The sequence below is a fragment of the Charadrius vociferus genome, unplaced genomic scaffold (assembly GCF_000708025.1).
Source record: "Charadrius vociferus isolate BGI_N301 unplaced genomic scaffold, ASM70802v2 scaffold325, whole genome shotgun sequence".
In the NCBI taxonomy this organism is placed as follows: Eukaryota; Metazoa; Chordata; class Aves; order Charadriiformes; family Charadriidae; genus Charadrius; species Charadrius vociferus.
This window is the reverse complement of record NW_009648526.1, coordinates 886,703-894,095: the sequence shown is the minus strand read 5'-3', so window position 1 is coordinate 894,095 and position 7,393 is coordinate 886,703.

Genomic DNA, 7,393 nt, shown 5'->3' with positions numbered 1-7,393 from the left:
GGGAGCTGTGACACAAGTGCTGGCATTCAGTGGGGTGCCCTGCACGGTGCAGCTCCCCACTCCCCCCCTGTGGCTTTGGGTAGGTTAGTACTAGCAGCTGCTTGGCCAGGGACAGAGAGCACAGCAGGTCTGCCTCCAGTAACGAAGAAGTCACAGGATGACAAACGAGTCACTTAAAGTTAACTGAAGAGGGAGAGGAGGCAGGACTAGATTTGGGCTGAATATGTGGGCCTCACTGTGAATGCATTGAGATTTTTGCAGAGCTAAGGAATACATAAAGCACATAAATAAATACTTTTAGGGTGGTGCATCTTTATGCATTTCTCCAAACTGGGCATTAATGGCTACCTCAGGTTACTGATCCCCAGAATATCCCCTCCATTGTCATCTCTACACTTAGAAAACAAGCCTGCATTAGAAGCGGTGGCTATCAATTGCACTCCCCCTTTGACAGGCATGGGTGACATTGCAATTTTTGGACCATCTTCAAATCATTAATAAATCATAGTTTGCTTCACTTTGCCAAACAGTTTTGGTGCAAACATTTAAAATTACTCAAACAGCAAGTACTGTATGCATCCTTAACACAACTACAGAGGTAGAAACTGCGGCACAGGTACATTCAATACTTTTTTCCCCCTTCACCCAACAAAATGTTAAAAATAGAAGTCCCCTTGACATTTCCTGTAGCAGCTCCTGTAGAGCCTGATGCACTACCCTGTCAATGAAGATTTATCCACCAGTCATGCATTTGTTTTCCAGTGGAGCTCATTGGGGCTGCAGTAATACTTCTCCTTCCCCTCCGATCTCTGCTGTGAGTCACTGAAGCCTTCGCTCACTGCCTGGGTAGGAGCAAGAGCAGCGTCCCCCTCTCTGCACACACGCAGCCAGGCACCCCAGCGAGGCAGAGGGGAGCAGGAGGAGGCAGAGGGGAGCAGGAGGAGCATGACTCAGGCTGGAGCATCCAGGGGCAGTGCTGCCATGACAACTGTGCTTTAACCACTGGATTACTCAGAATAGGCAGCCTTTAATTAAGGGCTTGATTCTCACTCCTTCCTTTCTACCACAGTCGCAATATTTACTGCAGCCCCTAGGCAAGCCACCGAAAGACTTGACAGCCAAGAGCAGAGACTACAGCCAGTCCAAATAGCATATGGGAAAAAGCCCTGAGCTTCAAGGAGCACTGATGAAGCGGGGCTGAGTACAGCTGCTGGCGTGACCGCTGCCAAGGTGATGGACACCAAGAGGCCTAGAGCCTGTGTGCTCATCACTAAAGGACCTCAGTCATTGCCAGCACCTGTCAGCCTCTAACATGCAGAAAGTCCCTCCAGCATCAGAGCAAGGAAGGAAAAGATAGACCTGGAATCGGAAGCTCCCAAGCATGCCCTTGGCTGTAACGTGGATCATGGGAGGAAGAGGTCAGGGTTTGTCCACTGTCCTCCCACTGGGATTACTGAGACCTACCACAAATAACATTGCATCTTATGGTAGATGGACAGTAGGCCACTAAGCTTTAGGAATCCAAAGATCATAGGCTAGAAATCACTGTAGTACAGAGTTCAAAATTGAAGACACCATTGGAAATGTTGGGTTGTGTTTTTTTTTTGCTGTTTCAGTATTAGGTGAAAGTCTACACAAGAACTCATTCAGGAAAAAGAGATGCAAAATCAAAGACAACAAGAAAGGCTAGCCCTCTACATGCTTGTAATTTTTAGCAATTAATCTTCTGAAACACTTTATAACAAAGGAAATTCCAGTCATAGCATGCACTACAAGAAGACATGAATCCAGTCTGGATGCTAAAAGCCATTTTTTAATATAGCAAAATCAACTTGGGACAAGCTATACAACAGGTACTGTAAAGATTCACTTTTAATGACGAGCAATGGAAACTCACAGCCTGGAGTAATACACCACCCTGTAAGTTCTATAAACTAAATAACTAAGTGTGCAAGGAAGGCAAGAACATACTCAGAAAAACAAACAAACAAACAACAAAAAAAGACCCCAACGATCAAAAACCATGAAGCAATTTTCTTTTTCAGATGTGAAAACCTGCATTCTCACAGGCCTGATTTAAGCATTTTTAAACTCATCTCTAAATCATTGCATAGCCAGAATAGCACATTCCCATTGTAAGTATTCAGAACCATTCAGCTGTATCCTGTTCTTCCAGTAGAGCTGAATGGAGCAACACCACTATTCCCTGAGTATGTGGCCTTTGCACAGTTACCATTACAGGTTTTTAGGACTGGCTCCTCAGTGATGACTATTTCTAACAGCTGAAAGATGGATTCATCCATTCTTAATCACAAGGTCATTACATATACCGCAACTATATGCATATGGTCACTGATGCTCATCCCACCTTCAGATACATCACCAAAAGAAGTCTCTATTCACATTACAGAGCCCAGATCTCCTCACTGATTCTTTGTACTACCTGTCCAGTTAATACCCGCTGCTTCCAACCATTTTTATGCTGCCAAGGAAAGGGCTGCAGATCTACTAGAAGCAGTAAATGGCACTGCACCAAGAATCTCCATTTTCCCTTTAACTAAAAGCACTCAAGATGATCTCTGCTTTACATGTATAAAATAGGTTTAAAAATGGTTCTGCTAATACATACAAGGTATGCGATACGAAGCAAGCGAATGAGACCAGCATTGTCCCCCTAATTGCCTGATGTCCACAGCAAGACAGGATCTGCAGTGTAGGGGACATAACCACAGCTCTGTTCTTTCAAGACCTTACAATTTGACTTCAGGGTTCAAAGTCTGAAGTGTTTTTCCCTTAATGTAGACAGCACAAAAGACTTCTCCAGATACAGCCAAGCCTTTAGCTAAAAGCTGTAGCTTGTGAAGAGCTCCCTATTTTAATCTCAGCATTGAGTGATGTAAATCAGCATCTGGACTTCCCCCTCTACCCCACTCCTGAGATGCTGTTGACTCTGTCCCCCAGAAAACACTTGCCTAAGGTTCAGGGCTCCTGCTGACCCTGCCTTACTAAGGCCAAATGACTGAACTGCCCAGAAGAAATTCCTGAGGATAGTCTAATGAGCTGAGGACTTATTTTAGCTCAGGGAGGAGCAGGGACACATTCCTTCTCCAGAACATCACTTTCTCTTGAATGAGAGTTGTAGAGAAAAGCCTGTCTGGGTGCAGACGAAAAACATGACTAACAAAACGTTCTCTCCAATGAGAGGACATTTTCTTGACCTGCCCTTCATACCTGAGACACAGTGGGGTTTGATGTCAACAAGGTAGAACTAACCTATTTACAGGTATTGTTGCCAGGATGATACAGGGAAGATTAAACTTATTCTTCAAAATGACCAGTCCAGTTGTAATAAAGAACATCAAGCTCTTGTTTTCTGATCTCATTCCATTTACATATGAAAACTGGGAGAAGAATCATGACTATAATTTGAAGCCAGTTCAGACTGATTTGAAGGTTTGACTTGAAGACAGACTAATCAGAGCCCATGCTCTTGTTAGGAGGCAAAATATAAAAATAGGTAGAAACTGATGCTGTTCATGGTGACAGAGTGGCCTGACTCTCCTGAAATTCAGTGTAAACAGCCACCCACCTACAAGGACCAACTATGCTGCTCTGTGTAACAGCACAGCTGAAACAATAGCAGCCTCATCCCCAAACCACCACCCAAAACACAGCCACACACAGGGAAGACTGAGTGAGACAGAGGTCACTATAAGGAAATGCCTGCTCTGCCAAGATCTGTGTTCGTGACCACTAGAGAGCCTGAGAGAATACAGACAACATGGAAGACCAACATGGATCTATTAACTTAATAGCTGTATCTTAAAATGAAACTTGACGGACTGCCAGTGAAGCTAAGGTAGATTTTGTGCACAGATGATATGCTGGCAATAGAGATGATGAGCAGAAATCCTTGCAAGCAAAAACATTTGCTAAGAGAATTCCAGATTAGTGAATGTCGTTAGAAAAGTGACTGAATTAAAAGTAGGGCAAAATGTCGTCCACTGCAGAGAAATATAGTTTAGTGTAATCACTTTTGGAAAAATAAATTCAATCCCAGTCTAATCCTCATAGACTTCATCTTTGATATGTCACCTCTGAATACACATTCTACTTGATTTACTCGTTTGCCAGATTTAACATTCAACAACAGAAGCCTGCCTATTTACAGAGCCAGGTCAGGAGTTGGTGATGAGGAAACAGAACTACAGGATGTTACAAAATGGACCTAGGGATGTAGTCCAAGTGATGATGAGTAATGGTACCTACTTCTTCAGATATACGTCAAAACCAACCACCATTAAGAGGTTTGGACTGTTAATCTTAAGATTTGCAATGCTGTTAGTTTTTAAGTTATTCAAGGACAGAAAGAGTTATGATTCATAAAGAAGCTTTTAAGAAGATGAGTCTAAGCCCTGCACTGGAACAGCTCAGGTAGTGCTTTCACTATAGCTGAGTCAATCACTCGGGTCAATTAAAAGCTACAAGACTAGCTCTAAAGATTGCAAGTGCATTTGTAACAGCTATTTATATTTAACAGAGCCTAGCAGCCTGAGGCTGAATGGGAGGCCCCAGTGTGCCATGTAGAGCCCAAATATCTAGCAGAAGCATAGTTACCATTGCAAAGAGATTAGAAACTAAACCAGCAGTTTTATTATCCCTATTTTAGAGTTCAAAATTACAAACACATGTCTGGCTCCATTGTACCTAATGTATAGAAGCCCAGCGGCATTTACCTTCACGTATTCTGTTCTCTCCGGTGACCTCAAGCCCAGGTACTTCTTAAAGCAACTTCAGTCTGACAGGACCAGCCCAGGCAAGACTGACTGCCCAGGGACCTCACTCAGCCTCCACAGCAGAGCAAGGACTCCTCACATCCTGGTCCTCACCCGCTGATCTCCACAGAAACCCTTCTTTCTTTGCAGGTGCTTTCCCCACTGAAACCCCATAGAGGTGACCAGTACCATCACAGCCACTGACCTACAACTCATAAGCAGCTGCAGTCCTACTTTTCTGGAGAAAGATCTGCTTGAACAAACTCAGGTTTCTTGTTTCCACTTTCAGATTTAATGTAAATACAAAACCAAAACATCAAGTCCTTTTAATCAAGAAAAAGAAGTCTACAAGTTTATAAACAAAAGCTGAAAACTGCTGTTTTTTCAGGACACTGAGGCACTGGAGAATATCACGTGTATTCATGGCGTGGATTATACAGAGAATTAAAAAATCAGTAACTGGAAAGTAGCATTTCTTTAATTTGACTGTTATTTTTTTGGACAGAAACAGACATTTAAACTATTTCCAAAAGGGCCAATGCTGAAAGTGCTTTCCGACTCCTACTTTGAAGCAAGTCTAATAGCTGCAAACACCATGGATTTAAAAGGTCACTGCGTAATCCAATCTCAGTGATTAACATTTTCCTTTGTAGTTATGACTATACTAAAATAATGATCCCAATTCACAGGACGATTAAACATGTCTATTAATTTTACTTCAGTAAAACGGGCTGAAGAATCTTTGCATAACCAAACTAGCTGAAGCGCAGTTCACACCACCTTTTCCTTCAAGGAAGTTAATTTTGCCAGTTAAAACAAAAACCATAGTTCTTGTTCAAATCCAGCTTTTTCCTATTCAAGGCCGTGAATAAGATCCCAATTTTAGTATCTAATTCAGAGCCAGCATCTCGGAACTACTGCTGAACATTATCCTTCTGCCTGCTAATTTTACGGCACTCATCATTTCCCCAGGAGGCATGTAATTGTTTACCATAAAAGTTTCCATGCTGTTTGAGCCATTTCTACAAATATTCACTGAGATGAGCAAGTGCACTTGATAGGAGGTGAAAACCCCCGCAACTTCACAAAAATTGTGCCCTCAGAGCTACTTGATATCCACAGTCATATCTTTCTCCCACAAACGTGACTTTAGCAGACTTCTCTTGATTTTTCTTAGATTTCATGTATTTCTCAGCACTGACTTGGACTGATTACACAAACAGATCTCTCCCTCAACCAGAAGAACAATTAATATGTAGTATTCTCCTTTTAAAAAGTTCTCTCTTTCTTGCATATTTTGTACTCAATTTACATTTCATACTAATTGGTCATATAAGTGAGTGGAAATATACTGATAGTATGAAATGCAACTTTTAATGAAGGCAAATTAACCTCTTACCCTGACAGACAATTAAAACAGTAATCAATAAATGCAGTTGGCAACTAGGTCACAACACTCAGGACATTAATATATTCAGTACTCCTTGTTTCTCAATTCATACATTGAATACTGGCAGTCAGCTTGCCAAGTTTGATATATATGACTAAATACATGGAAAAGGGGCAAAGAGAAAAAAATCTAGGAGGCTCTTTTTGCAGTCACATTATCTTACATGATGCTTCTGTAGAGGACAGAGGTAACAAAAAGGTCTGAATACCCATCCCACAATGCCGTTCTAATTCCTCAGGAGCCATGTAAGACGAGGACCAAATCATGACAATAACTACTTTTAATTTTTATTCCTTACACAAAGTTGTTGGAGAGGCACAGACACAGCTTTACAGAGACTCCAGAGGGCTGCTCTCACTCTACCCCTGATCTGTGCTTGAAGCCTTTCAGCTTCTGTTCCCAGCTATGGAGCTGCGGAGTTAAACTTCATGTTTTGTACCTGCAAGGTCAAGATACAGATCCTGACCACTTTGCTCTTCTGAAGGATTCCTTTACCCCGTGCTCTACCTCCTTCACCTTCTCTTTGCTTTCAATCGCATGCTCTTCTAGAAGCAAGATAGCAAACAAAGTGAACAAAGGCATCACTCATTGATTCTATTTTTGAGATCAAGCTGCATTTTTTCATAGAGAAAAGCACGCTGGCAGCCATAACCAGTGTAACAAACAGGTAGGCCTCAAGGGTTTTATGTAATTTTAAAAGAAAGTTGACCTTGGTACTAAATGCTAATTATTTCCATGATTACTTCCTACTGAAACAAACCTGCCAGGGGTGTTCACCAGGAAACAGCAGCAGACTGATTCTGAGAAGCTGAAGATATGAAGATACCTTTTCAGGCTCTTCATGTGACATGGAGCTAGAAAATGATTCGGAGCAGCTTGAAAGAATTGCTTAACAGCAAACAAGATTCCAGGCAAGTTCCAGCAAAATTATGTGACTAAGAACAGCACAGGTGTTTGCATAAGATGTCTGGGCTCTTTCAGGTAATTCCTCCCATTGGCTCACTTGCGGTCTTGACAGTATTTGTTCGGCCACTGCGAATGACAGGACACTCAAAGGATGAAGGGGGTCTCACACACTGCTCTGTTCAGGTGAATTAGCTGATGGCAGCAGTTTGTTCTGCCGTTCTTTCACTCCATCAGGTTGGACGGTCAGCAGTGGAGTTCATCT